Source organism: Lissotriton helveticus, chromosome 4_1 (genome assembly GCF_964261635.1).
Source record: "Lissotriton helveticus chromosome 4_1, aLisHel1.1, whole genome shotgun sequence".
Lineage (NCBI taxonomy): Eukaryota > Metazoa > Chordata > Amphibia > Caudata > Salamandridae > Lissotriton > Lissotriton helveticus.
This window is the reverse complement of record NC_136063.1, coordinates 1,120,248,316-1,120,265,005: the sequence shown is the minus strand read 5'-3', so window position 1 is coordinate 1,120,265,005 and position 16,690 is coordinate 1,120,248,316.

Genomic DNA, 16,690 nt, shown 5'->3' with positions numbered 1-16,690 from the left:
GTTACGTCACTGGGCCCTATCGGATGCGATGTACCCGGGGGCCACCCGGGCCTTCACCCCGTTTGAGAGGCTGGCCCGCTCCGGTGCGGGCACGAAAGGCCTTATATCAAAAATTTATCAGATCCTACAACATCCTCTTACTCCCCCTGCTCACCCGTATCAGCGACATTGGCAGGAGACTCTGGGTGCTGATATTGATCATGCGCAGTGGACCCGCCTCTGGAGGGATGTTCCCAGGGTGTATCGCAGTGTGCCGCAACAGGAAAACGCGTACAAAGTGATGACACAGTGGTGTTATACGCCCCAACGCCTGCACAGGATGTTTCCCTCTGTACCGCCGGTTGTTGGAGATGCCAGCATGTGCCCGGTGACTTCATGCACATCTGGTGGACCTGCCCTGTAATCGCTACCTTCTGGAAGGAGGTGTTGAGCCACATTCGGGGGGTGCTGGGAATTCCCCTGCCTGATGCTGCTAGCACGATTCTGCTGGGACTCAAACCTGATGACCTGCTGGCCCTGACCCGCAGTGACTGGACCTTAGCGATGCAAATGTTGGGTGCCGCCAGACAACTTATCGCTTTGTACTGGAAGAAGGTGGAGGCCCCCCCTATGGCTGTTTGGTTCGGCAGACTGTGGCAAGTAATTACTATGGAATTGCTCTCGGCTAGGCTACAGTCTCGCACGACCCGCTTTGAAAAGGTTTGGCGGCCACTAGTGGCTTATCTTTGCAAGAGCGAATATGCTAGGAATATGCCCCCAGCGCTGCGAGCATTGCAGTTGGTGAAAGATGCGGTGCTCCCCTTTACCCCTCGCAACTTGTGACACCCTCATTGCAGTGACTGTCCCCCCTACTTTCCTCTGCTCTTCCTCTGCTCTTCCTTTCTTCTCCCTCTAACCTCTGCTTTACTCTTTTGTCGGCCTTCTACTAGGCCTCTGGTTAAAAGTTGGGCCCCGTGGGCCGGTTCTTTGTTTTTGTTTGATATGTTTGTACCTGCCCGCTCCGCGGGAAGATATATAAGGCGGGGTATCACTGGGGAGTGCCGGACAGTGCTTTTTGGCCCCCTTCTTGAACGGCTTCATGGGCTCTTGATGGATTTTGACGTGCAGACCGTCAAATGTGACTGGAGATATCGACTCACGCAGACTTCGCACCATGTGTTCTTTCACGCGGCCGGCCCCATGAGGGTTGTAGGCTTATCGCTGTGTCAATGTGACCCTTTTCTTATGTGTGTCTCGAACTGGGGCTTAATAAACAGATGTTAAAATAAAAAAAAATGTTCCCAGACATTTGGGGCCCACCTCCATAACATCCGATTTAGTCAGGTTAGCAGATAAATCTAAGCTGTTCATGAAATCCACAAACTCGTCTATCAGATGCTGCAGTCCGAGTGGGGTACGTGCCAGCAAGACCGCGTCGTCTGCATAGAGCAGGACAGGGATCGCTCTGCTTCCTACTCTGAGTGAGTCCACTTTAAGACTGGTTAAGGATTGTTCTAGGCCATTGATATACAAAGAGAACAAAAAAGGGGCCAGGATGCACCCCTGTCTGACCCCACTGGTACAATTAAAAGACTCGGTATTGCCTCCCTCCAAATTGTACCTCACTTTTGCAGATGTGTTCCAGTGTAGGGCTCCCAAGATCTTAATAAGGTCGTTGTCCACCCCTAAATTGGACATTATGGCCCACAACTTCTCCCTGTTCACACAATCAAAGGCTGCTGCCAGATCCATAAATGCTAGATAAACCTTTTCCTTATTGACAACTGTATATTTTGTCATCAATAAGTATAGGTTTAAGCATTGGTCGGTCGTAGATCTACCGTCCCGAAATTCATACTGGACATCAGTAAGGATATGATGCTCCTCTTCCCAGCTCTTTTGGAATGGAGGGGCTTTGTATCTAACAGGACTTAAAATACATATTAATATATGTGTTAGACCTCTGTAAATATTAAATATATGTGCTAGATCTTTGTAAATGCTGCAATGGTTACACTATGCACTGTATTGATATTTCCATCTGTTCGTACTTTGTGTTATCTGTGTTCTCTAAAAATGTATATACATCGGTACAGACTTGTAAATAGATAGAGATGCATAATGATTTCTGTTTCGTATCATTGTTGTAATATATGCATTTTAATACCTGTGTAATATTTAGCTGTATTATCATGATATGTCCATACAGGGTGTATTCATATAATTCACCCTGGCTTCATTGGTGGGGAAACTGATGTCCGCAGTTTGGATGGTCAATATATCCGTACCGGACAATGGCACGCATAAATAATAGACTACAGCTAGTACAGCCGGCATTGCGATCACGCTTACATTTTTTAAACAGTTGTATATTTTGACCCAACATACAATACGAGGACTTAAACTCTGTAAACATCCATCAGTCCTCTTTCTATGCCTATACACGCCGCCTATCACGTTATAACAGTGATGACGTTGCACTGTGCGACACAAACTTTGTACTACACAAATGATCGGAGTCAGCCATCGAGCCGAACGTCATATACGCTAAGGTACGGAAAAAAGAAAAAAAGAGCCACTGAGTTTAGTTTAAACTATTACATAAATTGAATTATCGTCTTACGATAGCGTTTTCCATCTTAGATAATCCTTGGATACTTTGCGCAGTAACGGCATTGACCGTGAAACTCTAAATAGGACACGCTACCAGCTGTGTACACAGTGGTAAGTTGCATGGATATACTAGTCCTGCCTTTGATTGTTAAGTCTATATTCCAATGTACGTCATTAATTCATGATTTGTCCACTTCTCGACAGTGCCCGGCGGGGTTCACTGTAAGTAAATTTACTTTACTTTCTCACGCATGGGCTATGAATACCCTGGTGCAAGGTAATCCTTTTTGACCCTTTCCGTGAATACCGATTATTCATGGTGACTGCATATAGTTACATAGATTTTTTTAATTTTATAGATGTCCCTCACTGCCCAGTCCTGACGAGACCCATATTCTAAGGGTCGAAACGCCGTCGACGCACTAGGAAACGAACCAGACCAACACAGTTCCTATAATTGTATAGTAGCTGGATAACCATCAGTTGAAATAATTTGTTCAGAGTCTAGTTTCCTGTTTTGTAAATAGTCACAGCCGAAACTTGTATAGTTCACTTACTTGTACACGTTTTTGTTTCGCTCACCATTCACTTGGGACACATTGCACTTTGCATAATATATGTATGTCGCAACTGAATTATAAGCATTGTTTATTGTCAAATTGAAATATAAGAAAATATCTTTAACTGGTATAGTTGTGTGTCTCTCTTTTCTGCCACCCTCCCTCTAATGTTTGAATTGCTATTGAGCCTGATATATTTATTAAGCAGTAAAAAAGTAATATGCCATAGGAACCATTGTTTTTCTATATAAACGCACTGCCCTGGTTCCGTTGTGAGTAGGGTTTCCCTGTTTTTTTTTTTTTCCCCTCTTCCCAGCTCATCAGGCGATTCAAGACTACTCTGCCCAACACTTTAGCTGTTACGTCTATCAGGGAAATGGGGCGGTAACAGTGGGGGATATCCCTACTCCCCTTTTTAAAAATTGTCACTATTGTGGCCGTCGACCATGAGCGGGGTAAGCCAGAGACGATGGCCGCATTTATCACTCTTGTTAGAACTGGGCCCCACAGGTCCACTTTACTTAAGAAAAGGTCCGGCGGGATCCCATCCAGTCCCGGGGCCTTATTTCGAGTCAGGCCCTTAATGCCCACCATGATCTCCTCTAATGTAAATTCAATCGCCACCATCCCACCCCCCCCCCCACTCACATCGTACGCCTGGGTCTCGGTGGTCCCCCTGTTATATAATCCTCTAAAGTGCTCCACCGACTGTTCAGGGAGCACATTAGACGCTATATGTAGGCTATTTCCGTCTTGAAAGCAAGGGCTATTAACTATTGTCCAAAATGTGGAAAGGTCTCTCCGTTCAGCCGCTCCTCTAAGATCTTCCCACGTTTGGGTTTGGAGCGCGTTCTTCCGGCGCCTTACTGCCTGCTTATAAGTTAATCTGCAGTGCATAACCCTTTGATTGTCTCTTGGCTTGTGTTTGAGAGCAGCTCTTAGATTCTTTTGGGCTAGGGAACACCCTCTGTCAAACCACTCGGGCTCAGTCTTTTTCTTGCCCTGCCCCGTCGTGTGCATTAGGCCATCTACAAGCCGCCCTATCTCTTCGAATGCCTCCACAAGCGGGGGGCCATTCACCGCTAGGTCTAGACACACCTCTAAGTGCTGTTTCCCCTCTTCCAAGAGTGATTTATAGAAACTATCTCCATTAAGTCTGGACCATTTTAGGCACCGACCTTGGTCCGTGACCGTCTCCCTAATACCCTCTGCCCCCCTCCTTATGGCCTTACTAACATTCGACACTGCCACCGTCACTGTTAGTGGGTTATGGTCACTAAAACTGCTACAATCAATGGAAAAACCCAGAATTTGATGTTTTAACAGGTGGGATACAAGTATAAAATCAATATATGAGCTGCATCCTCTTCCTTTAAAAGTAGGATTAACCTGCCTATTATGTTTAATGGGTAATAAGTCCATTGAATGTTCCATTCTATAACTTTTCAGCACCCTACTTAGTTCCCTTCCTTCCACTGTGTGCTCAAAGTGGGCTCCCTCTTCTAAATTACATGATGTCCAGTCTTCCTTAAATGGTATCAATGTCGGACACAGATGACAGTTAAAATCTCCTGCTATTAAAATCAGTGGGGCCATTACACCCTGATCCTGCTCTCTCTGTGACCCCAGTCTGTCCTCCAACTCTCCTACTCTTCATCCTCCCGCATTGTAGAAATTAACCAGAATTAAGCTGAGGTCCTTATTTTTGGGCTGTACGGCTATCATACAAACCGATTTCCAGTATAGATCTGTCCAGACCCCTTCCAGGCTCAAGTGGACCCATATTAGGAGACCACCCCTTGCTCTGTCTACCATGGACCTACCCGCTGGGACACCAAAGGATTTAAACCCAGCTAGATGGAATTTAGTAGGATCTACTTCCCAGGTTTCCTGGACACAGATATATTAAATCTGTTGATGTATTCCAGCCACTCGGTATTTTGGAATTTGGCTGATAGACCCGCCACGTTCCAGGAAACTAATTTAAGGGTGCTCCAATGACCACTAGTGGGAGGACAAGTGGTCATAGTGGGCTCAATATTTGTTTGGGCATCTATAGGTTTAACTCAATGTAAGTTACATGGTGCCGATTGGCTCACATTTGGTGGTACTCCTTTTAGATGCTCCCCTGCTTGTATTCTTAGCTTTGACTCCCTTTTTTTTGTTTATCTTTTCCTCGGGTAGTCAGTCTACTTCACTGAGGTCAAAATGTCTATCAAAGGGTTGTGGTCACTACGACCATTGCATAATACCTTGAATTTACTAAGTGATTGGAGCAAGCTGAAGTGACAAAAATGAAACCTGTAACAGACAAATTTCCTCTACCAGTAAAGGGAGGTATACTGGAGGCATCCTTTGTGCTGTGAACCCAATAAAATAGATACATTTGAATCATGTTACCTTGTTTCGAGTGTCTAAAGTGAATTACATTTGTAATATCACAATCAAACTGAGTATTTACTAAAACGTGGTAGTCATCACATATTCGCAGGTTTAAGTTGCCCATCAGCATGACTGAAGAAAAATAATTTCTTAGATAGAAATAGTTATCCATAAACTTTAAAAAAAAATGTATTGAATTTTTATATTAAAGACATTAAACACAATTGGCAACAATAGCAATGCGACATCAAAAGTAAATAATAATAATTAGAGTACAAAATAATGAAGTAGTTCAGAGTATGAGAAAGAGCAATATAAGTCAATAAATGTATAACAAGTATGTTTTGTATCATGAAAAGTGAAAGGAGAAAAAAAGAAATAGAAAAAAAGATGTTATCTAAGATATAGGTGAGTGAGCAGAAATATACGTAGTGGAAGGTAACCAGAATAGATCAGATTTAATGTTCTGAGACATAGAGATTGTAGAAACAGTAGCTATTCTATGTTCATCACAAATAAAATTCCACTATATAACTATAGATACTTTAAAGGTGTCTTTCCAACAATAAAGTATCACCTTAAATGCAAGAGCAATAAAAAGATCAAACAACATAGTGTTAGGAGAAAGACTATGAAAGTCTGGTGAGGTAGTTCCAAGAAAACAAGATTGCATTGATAATGGAATATTACATTGAAATCGTTTTAGACACTTTGACCAGATAGATTAAAAAAAAATGTCAACACACTGGAACAATGGTATAACAGGTGAATTAAAGTCCTTGTGAAGGAAGAACAGGGCCAGCATAATGGTGAGGAGGTGGGAGAGAACATGGAGATACATTCAGGGTAAATGAGAGCTCTGTTATGAATAAAAAAGAAAGACCGTGTAATACAAGCTGCTTTGGATGTTTACAATATTTTGAGTCAAAATTTGTCCCAAGCAGGAGTGTGAAGTGAGATGGATAAATCAGTGTCCCACAATAGCTCAATAGTTGTTTTTGATCTTTCAGGGATAGGCGATAACATATTATATAAATAGGCAGCCTTGTGTACTGAGTCATGAGAGATGTTACGTCATGGTGTATGGAGAATTAGTGATTAGATATCTTCAGGGAAATTATTGGCTGTTAAATAAGATTGAAGAGAAGGCGATATTAAAATAAATTCATATTAAAACAAACTTGGTAAATTGTATTGTGTTTGCAGTTGAGAAAAAGGAATAACTGAATTATGTTGCACACGCTGATGACTAAACATATTAAACAATGCCTGTTCTGCTTTGCAGCTCCTTGTGACTTCTTTTAAGCCAGTTTGTCATGGGTGCCCAGATCTTATCTCCTTTTACTCTAGCTCGGTGACCCTTGTTCCTGTAGAGAGCCATTTCCAGAACATGTATATTCAATAAGCGATGAAGCCAGGCAGTATATACAGGTGACTCCGAGTCTTTCCATGCTGTAACTATCAGTAATCTTGCTACCTCTATTGTTACAAACACAAAGTCCCGATATTATGATACTAACCCAATTCGACTATCAATTCAATTCAATTCAAAATCTTTATTCGGATACAATATCCATAAAAGCACAAGTTCAAAATCGCATCATGATCACAGTATATCGGTCAGATAAAAAGGGGAAACAGTTAAAAATCATAACGGAATTCATATTAATCACCTTCAACAAATACATCATACGATTCCTCATAGTTAAAAATACGGTATAAAAAAGAACGCCACAAGATGTGTCTACAATAAGTACAAGTACATTTTGCAAAGAATATCATTCAAAAGGTGCACATAGAGTTGCGGGCACGTACTGCCACTTTCGGAAGGTTAGCTCCTCATCTTCCAGAGTAACAATGTGCCCATATGCTACCTTATAATTGATCAAAGGTATGGTCTTAAAAAATGGCAGCAAAAACTGTTTAGTGTATTTTAGATACAAACTACAAAAGAATAAAAAGTGCAACCTTGTTTGTTTACATTGGGCATTACAGGGTCATGAGAATTGACCAAGAATGCACTTTTATCCAATGGGAAACAGAGCAAACATTTCACAGTATCAACCCTCAGTCTAAAAAGCAGACCGCTCTCCCATTGGCCAATTGGTCTTAAGAGGTAACTACAGGGTAGGTGGGAGGTGTTCTCAATCATCATATATCTAGCTACTAAGGGTTTCTGTACCTCTGGTTCATATCTAGTTTTGCTATATACCTCATAGAGTGCCTTCTGTAGGCTTTTTTTGCTTATGCCATCTGAGTTGGTTGAATTTAAAAATATCCGCTCAAGATTTACACTAATCAAACTCTTCCTGACAGCAGCAAGCCAGTGTATATCCCTTCCTTTAACGCAGCCAAGATAATCTGTTATTATTTCCCTTGTTAGCTGTGCCGTGGAGTTCTTCCAAACCGCAAGCCAAAATAAGGCAGGGCGGTTTTTATATAGTCTTCAGTGTAAAGGAGTTTCAATTCACTGTGACAAGCATACTGTGATGTAGAAATAGGGGCACCCAATAGTTTGCGAGAAAATCTGTTTTCTTCCCAATGTATGCTGTCGCACTGCCTGAAACCCCAAACTTCTGCACCGTAGGTGGTAGTGGGGATGCATTGTAGTTTAAAAATGTTGGTGATGGCAGAAACTACCTGTGTCTTTCCAGGCTGGGGCAAGCTAAGTATGTTATTGATCGCTTTAGAAAACTTTTTTCCGCAATGCACTACGTGCTCATCCCACAAACCATTCCCTGCAAAAACCAGCCCCAAGTAGGGAAAAGTGCAAGTGCTCTGTAAACAATCTGACTATCACATCCAAATAGGATCAGTGGCGAACTGATAACAATCGCACAATTGATTGATTCTTCCCAGAATTTATGTACCCTTTTTTAACAGAATCAAGGGCTTGCATGAGTAAAACATATGAATAAAATCGGCAGGGCTATGCTGACATCTAGTGCATTGATCGATCTCTCGTTTCCCCAACCAAAAAGTTTTCCGGGGGTATAGTATAGATTTAATAGCGTGTTGTAGTGTTGCGCTTGAATGGTTTGCCGTCAAAAATATATTCTCCCCCAGTTTTAATGACATATCTAAATCTATGCAAAGTAACCGCTGTCTAGGTTGACAGATTGGCCAACCGCACTCTTTTGGGAGAGTGACCTCTTCAAAAGTTTAAACCAAGTAAATCCAAAGCTTTAGCCAATAAGATAATCCAAAGAAATTCAATTAGTCCATTGGAATTTATTCGCTATGATTCAGTTTGTAAATGAACGTTGTTATTTCACAACATTATCAGGGCTCATAGGTTCTCTTTTTTGTAAATGTTCACAACAAATAGTTCATCCACATGCCCAATGCATTTCGTGCTGGAAAGCACTTCATCAGGGGAAATACATGTCGGTTAGCATGTTTGTAAGAACGCCTGGTTCAAAAAATCCCCGCTCTCAGTCTCTGGCGTGTCAGAATGAAGTCATCATCCCCTAACTTTCACGCCCACCTTGTCTCGGTTTTACCTAAATCGTCGGGTATTGTTCCCATCAGTATAATATAAAGGTCCCTGATCTTCCCATTCACGCGGTATACCTTGTCCATTAGGGGTATTCCTTTAAGGTTATCCTGTCTGACAACTAGACTCTTTAAACATCCCCTTATTTGGACATATTTAAAATACGATCTGCTATTAATCCCAAATTTCAGAACTAGTTCCGGAAAAGGTAGTATTTCCAATTTATCATTGAGTAAACTCACGACCCGATGAATACCGGCCTGCGCCCACTCTCTAGTCATACCATCCGACAGCTGGAAAAGACGAGGTTCCCTATAATGGGGTATATCTATTACACTTGGGTATTTTTATAATCTTACTTACTTTAATCCATACCTTTTTGGCTGCCTTCAAGCACTTGAAGCAAACTTTTTTATAATAACTAGGCTCAAGCTGCCTGAGAAAGATTCCTGCTGCTTCCTCCCCAAGAGATAGTGGATATATAGATGGTAAGCCAAGCCATCCTCCCGTGCAGAGCTATCTGCTCCCAGCAGGTTGCCCATTTGTTGCAGAAAAGCTGCCAAATAATAAAAAAGTAAGTTTGGAGCAGCCCAGCCTCCTCTCTCATGCGGTAGGGTTAATGTCTTCAAAGCTCTTCTTGTTTTTTGGTAGTTCCAAATAAAATTTGAAAAGATAGAATTCATTTTCTGAAATGTATTACCAGGCAGTTCTAAGAGGATCTGGCTATGACCCTCTAAAGCTGAGTTGCTAAAATTTTGGAGTACACCTTCGCATCCGAATTTATCAATGAAATGGGGCGATATGAGCCAGGCAGTGATGATGGTTTCACCTTCACACGAGGCTAGACTCGTAGACGTACAGTGGAAGCTTAAAGATCAGGAAAATCATCAACGAAAAAACAATCTACGGTTGCTGGTTATCCTTAAGGACAAAGGGGGTACGGATATCCGTCGCTACATGGTCGACCTGCTAGCCAAGCGATTTCCCGAGATAGAAGGGTGAAACTGGGCTCAGGAAGTCCAGCAAGCACATCGGGTCCCTATGGTGATGAAACAACGGGCACGTGTTGACGCCAGACCACAAGCGGTGCTTGTGTTTTTTGGAAACTATCTCCTTCGACAGATCATTTTAGAAAAATCCAGACCAGATTGCAAACGCCTGTTGGATGATTTCGAATTTTTCACAAGACCTGATTTCTGTCATGTGACTGTTGAGAGACGATGGAGGTTACGGCAGATGGTAAACCCTTTTGAAGAAAAAGGAGTTCAGGCCTACCTCTTGAACCCGGCAAAACTAAAAGTCATAATAGGGGATAGGGTCCGCTTTTTTACATCAGAAATCAAAGCAAAAGAATTTCTGGATGAATTAAGTAGGAAAGGCTAGGGTGGCTGGGCCGGCATAGGTATCATGAAACTGAATAAGAGTTGGACCAAAGTGCTCTTTCTCTTTCTTTCTTTTTTAGGATATGGTTTGAAGGCAGGTTTTTTGATTTGATTCTTTTTTTTTAGATCTGGGATCTTTTGTCATTTAAATAGCAATGTTTAGAGGTAAGTAGGACGGTGGGAGTTTTAGGGTATAGGGGTGTGGTTTAAGCGATTTTTTGATGTAAGACGTGGACATGAACTGAAGATTTTGATTTATTGAATACAATGGGGAAGGGATACATGGATCAGGCCAAGAGTCACATCATCCTTACTTGACCATTGGTCTAGTGGCTTTCATGGGTGGGTTGAGGGGTGGGAGAGGTGGGAGGGGGTCAGGGTGGGGGGTAAGGTAGGGGAGGGGGAAGAAAAGCCAACTTAGGTACATGGAATTGAAGCGATTCAGAAACAAAGAAAAGAAAAGAATAAATAAATAAAAGATGGAGTGTTGGGCTAAAGAGATGGTTAAATTTGGTAGTAGGGAATGGGTAGATTATGGATTTGTTCAGTTAATGTGGCAGGCCCGAATGACAGAGCAAAAAGAGTCAAAATATTCGAGATCTTGCGGTTCATAAACCCATAAATTATTTGCTTACAGGAGACCCACATCCCCAGAAACAATAGGGGCGTCCTCCAGATAACTGGTATTATCTGGCAGTTTGCTCCACACAGACTTTCATGATTAGGGGATTAGCGATATTTATCAAATGGCAAGAGGGTATTATCAAACGTACTCTGGCGGATAAATGGAGTAGATGGGCTATTATAACGGTAAGTACGGGGCTGACTGTAGCGGTAATTTATGCTTCAACCAGGTTGATCCCAAGACCTTGGAAGAGATAGAGCTAGAGCTTGCTGCATGGCCAACCACACTAATAGTATGTGGAGATTTTAATATTCACTCCAAGAGTTCAAGAGAGGCGGGGGAGAAGTATAAGGGGAGAAAACCCCGGGTCAAACAGACCATAAATAGCCTCAAATCCAGTCATGGTCTGGTAGACGTGTGGGCGGCTAAGAACAATGTAGATCCATGCTATACATATTTCTCATGCCCGCATCAAGAATATGTTTGCTTAGATTACTCTCTGGTTTCAGCCAATATGTTGGGGGAAGCTGAGATAACAAAGTTGCTGAGATAACAAAGTTGCCGCAAATCTTTTCAGATCACAATCCACTTATGCTCGAAATAACATGTCAGGGCTTGCAAAGGGAACTCCGCTCTTGGTCGTTTGATAGGAAACTGTTAACAGATGAAGATTTTATAAAGTATATTAAAAATTGGTCCAGAGGATTCTTTGAAATTAATCGATATAGTGCCTCCCATACGATTGTGTGGGATACTTATAGAGGATGTTTAAGGGGGGAAATAATAAGTTATGTAGGCCAACGGCGAAAAATACGGAGGAACCAGCTCTCCTCCATTATGACCCATATGACGCAGTTAGAGACAGAGCATACTAATTTGATATCTCAGGGGAAAGGTGCCAGATTGACGGCAGTTAAGAACCAGATAGTCATTGCTAAATAAGAGTGAAACAATTTTTTTCAGACGCAAGTAGCTCAGGCATATCAAACACACGGTAGAGAGCTATATGAATATGGGGAAAAGACGGGTAGACCTATGGCCCTTAGGATTAGACAAAAGGTCTCTCGGAATTATAAAACAGAAATGAAAAAGTCCGAGGGGCAGATGGAAACTACTTCTGCGAAGATAATGGGTTTTTTGAACAGTTCTATAGTAAGCTGTATCAATTGGATTTCAGCGATATTCAACCAAATACTGCAAGGGAATATCGACAGCTTAGTAGACTAGATCTTGCCATATGTTTAGAGTTGGAAGAAGAGATCACGCTGGAAGAAACTGTGTTGGCCTTAAATTCCCTTTCTTGTGATAAAATTCCACTGGAGTTATACAAACTACTCCAAACTGATCTGGCAGTATTACTTCAGAATCTTTTTTTAGATGTCCAATATCGAGGAATCCCACCCAAGTTGTGGCAGGAAACGGACATAATAATATACTATACTCTTTCGAGTGTTTATAATAGAATGATTTTCATCAAAATATGATACATTTGTGATACAAAATAGAGGAAGCAAAGAAACATTGCTGCACATCAGAACCTGTAGGAAATACGATATGTAACAATTGTTATGAATATGAATATTTGAGTATAGGATTATTTGATAGACGGTATGGTTAGACATATAAATTACAAATGAGAAACCCTTCAATAGAGAATGCTTGAATACAATCCATCGTGGCATAGGAGTATCACAAAAATCATGAGTTAAAGCAAAGAATTGATATAACTTAAAATCAGGAAAATGGACACCACCCTGACTCTTGAGAAATTTAGGTTTACACAAAGCAATACGGGATTGTTAATTATTCCAAAGAAAACTGGTGCAGATTGACTTGAGTTGAGAAAAATAAGAAATAGGGATCTTAAAAGGTAACATAGATAGCATATAAAGAACATGTAATGCAATCATCATTTTAAATATATCCAACCTACCCCACCATGATAAGTGGAGAGGAGACCATGAGAAAAGTAATTTCAGGAGTGTGAGTGTTAAAGCATTAAAAGTACAACTAACTGTGTTCTAAACGGTGGAAGAGAAGCAAATTCCAAGATATTTTATTTTGGTAGGGCACGAAGTAAAATTAGGGGTCCATTAGGATGTCGGGCGGTGGCACCACCGCAACGATGGCGGGGCGGAGAAACAGCTTTTTCCGCCCGCGAGCAGTGGAATTCACGTCCGCCACATTAGGATAGGTAAACACAGGTCATTTCCCGTCCGCCGCGGAGCGCCGCGCTCCGCCATCAAGGTGCGCCCGCCACTGCGGCGGCTGCAGCCAATCGACACCCTCCGCCGCGGCCGATGACGTCCGCCCCGCTCGACAAATTAGGATGGGCCAATCAAGCAGACGCACCGCAGCGGAGACACCGCACAGCTCTAGCAGGCGGAAAGTCTACAGCGGAGCACGCACGCCGAGACCCGACATGAACCCCATGGACCCAGCCCTCCACATGCATCCGATCATGTACCTGCTGCAACACTATCGCCAGATGGGCCGCCGCGGACGCCGTCGCAGGTACGCCACTACACATATGCACCACACATCTCACATGCCGACACAGGGCCCAAACTAAACACTGGCATCCTGCTGGGGGGCACACCACATCCACATGGGCACCCACACATCACCCACCTCACAACAAGGCACCCCACGGCATCCTGAACACACAACGTCGGCCAACCTGCAGCAACGTCACGGTCACGGACACGTCACCGCCGCGGTCAACACATGCGCACTATGCAGAAGGCAGGGCAACACCAAGGCATGGGCAGTTCCCAAACATCACTGCGACACACCACCCCGACCAACACTGCACACCACCCGAACTAGTCACAGGCCAGGTGCCTATCCCGTGCACCCCCATGCACATCAACAAGCACTGTAACAACAAGCACAATACACACACACTGCGAGACACAACCAGGGACACAGGCACTGCAGGATTGGGTGACAACGAACACACAACACCAGTGCACTCCCCACATCCCACACAATTGCATACAATCATCCACACAGGGCAAGACAAAACATACAACAGGCATACAACTCCTGGCTGACACATGTGTGTCTCACACCATACAGGGGCACACATACATACACTACAAACTAACGCCCTTCACACTGCACACCTCTGCCACACCCAACACCACACATGCCATGTAAGCCATGCCACCAGGACTAAGGGCCAACACAAGACGAACATACACATACACGCCTGGGCACACAGAAAGGAAAACACACACCTCATCACATCATAGACATCGACTACACCACAGCACAGCTGCACACCCTGTGCTGCCAGTGTCCCCCAAGGTGACCTGTGAACAGTGTATGCAGCAATAGCAAATCACCAACACGAAAACTGCATGGCCTGCCAAATAACCATCACAGAGTACAACATCAGCAGGGCCACAATGGACTGAAGACCCTGTCCCCCTGTCTAAAAATCATATGGCCACATAGAGCCTTGCAATGGTGATGTACAAAATAGACCATGGTACTCACTCAGTCAAGCATATGCAAACAAGAAAATGACTTAATTCAGTAAGGAGACAGAGAAAACACACCATAATGTACTGTATTTATTCACATATTGCACAGATGTAGGTACACAACATTAGTAGACACCAGCAAGTGTCAAAATCATGTACTAATGGCACAGACTATGCACTGGTGAATCACAATCGGGAAGTGCAAAGTGCTTGGCAGGGTACAGCACATCAGAGCAACAGGCCCAGAGTCCTTGGCAGGGCAGGGGAGAGCACATCAGAGCAACAGGCCCAGAGTCCTTGGCAGAGCAGGGGAGAGCACATCAGAGCAACAGGCCCAGAGTCCTTGGCAGGGGAGAGCACATCAGAGCAACAGGCCCAGAGTCCTTGGCAGGGCAGGGGAGAGCACATCAGAGCAACAGGCCCAGAGTCCTTGGCAGGGCAGGGGAGAGCACATCAGAGCAACAGGCCCAGAGTCGTTGGCAGGGCAGGGGAGAGCACATCAGAGCAACAGGCCCAGAGTCCTTGGCAGGGTACAGCACATCAGAGCAACAGGCCCAGAGTCCTTGGCAGAGCAGGGGAGAGCACATCAGAGCAACAGGCCCAGAGTCCTTGGCAGGGGAGAGCACATCAGAGCAACAGGCCCAGAGTCCTTGGCAGGCCAGGGGAGAGCACATCAGAGCAACAGGCCCAGGAACACACCCACATCGCTAACAATGGTCTAGTGTAGCACACCTATGTGTAGCACAGGCGTCTGAGGGTGGTGACAACTCACTCCTGGCTGTCATGTGGAGTGGGACCTGGCTGTGTGTCAGGGACTGCAGGGCCACTTGACTCGTGTGACAGAGGGACATGTGATGTGGCTATAACAGAGGGCCTGCAAGGTGGAGGGCTGTGCGGACCAGGTGGCACTGTGGGACATGGAGGTGGAGTCATGCATGCCCTTGACACAGTGTGGGTGGGAGAGGTAGGAGGGGTGCTCTTCCACTTCTTTGGAATATGAATTTGCTTCCCTGTCATGGGGTTGATGGGAAGTGGCGTTGACACCACCGGCACACACCCCAACTGTCCCACATCAGGGGCAGACACTGCCACTCCCTCTGGAGAAGTGCTTGATCCTGCAGTACGCTTGGGCTGGCTACGCCTCCTCACCACTTTACCCTCTCTGGAAGTTGTACCCCCCACAGTGACCACCTTCCCACTTACCCCAGGGGTGGTGTCTACAGTGCCCTCCTGTTCCTTCTTGCCAGGGATGGCCACTACACTGCCCTCCTTTGCCACAATGACAGGGTTGGTCACGACAGGGGTTTCCACTGCCACAATGACCGGGCTGGTCACAACAGGGCTTCCCTCCACCTGCCTCGATGTACTTTGTTGTGGTGTTGATGTGGTAGGTGGGTCTGTCCCTGTGTTCTCCCCAGGTGTAGCCATGACATCCCACACATCCTCTGTGGGCATAGCAGAGTCAATTGCTGGTGATGGCTCTGCAGCATGTGAGCCTGGTGTCTGACACAATGCTCTTCTGGCCTTGCTCTTCTGTGACTTCACCTTGTCTGTGCATGTTGGGGGGTCCCTGCTCTTCTTTGGGGATGGAGTCTGTGGACAGGATTGTTTGCTTTGGGTCTGACCTGTGCTCCTAGTGTTGTAACATTTACTTGATGTATGTCCCAAGTGCTCACTGTCATCTGATGTGGCCACTGACTGGTTGGACGTCACAGGCACTTGAGCTGCAAAGGGGGCATGAGCTTGTTGGAGGGCTGACGTCACTGTACCTGACAATGACAGGAGTGTACGATGTAGGCCACCCACGTCAGAGTGTATGCCCCCCATGAATGCCAGAACCTGGCCTAATTTGTTATCGTGTGCACTGAAGGCATTGAGCAGGGCGGTCTGGCCCACGCAAAGTTGCCGCAGGAGCTCTACGCACTCTGCACTGAGGGCAGCAGGGGGGACAGGTGCAGGTGCAGCGGTGCCATGTGTGAATGTCACACATCCCCTCTTAGTGACACGGATACGGAGAGCCCCAGAGGAAGTGGATGGGAGGGTGGGCAGTGGCCGTTGGTAGTCAGATGCAGCAGCAGACTCCCCATCTCCTGTGGCTGCTAACAGGGACGCATCCCCCCTGCCCTCAGATGAAGTGGTACTCTGTGTCTCAGCCACAGATT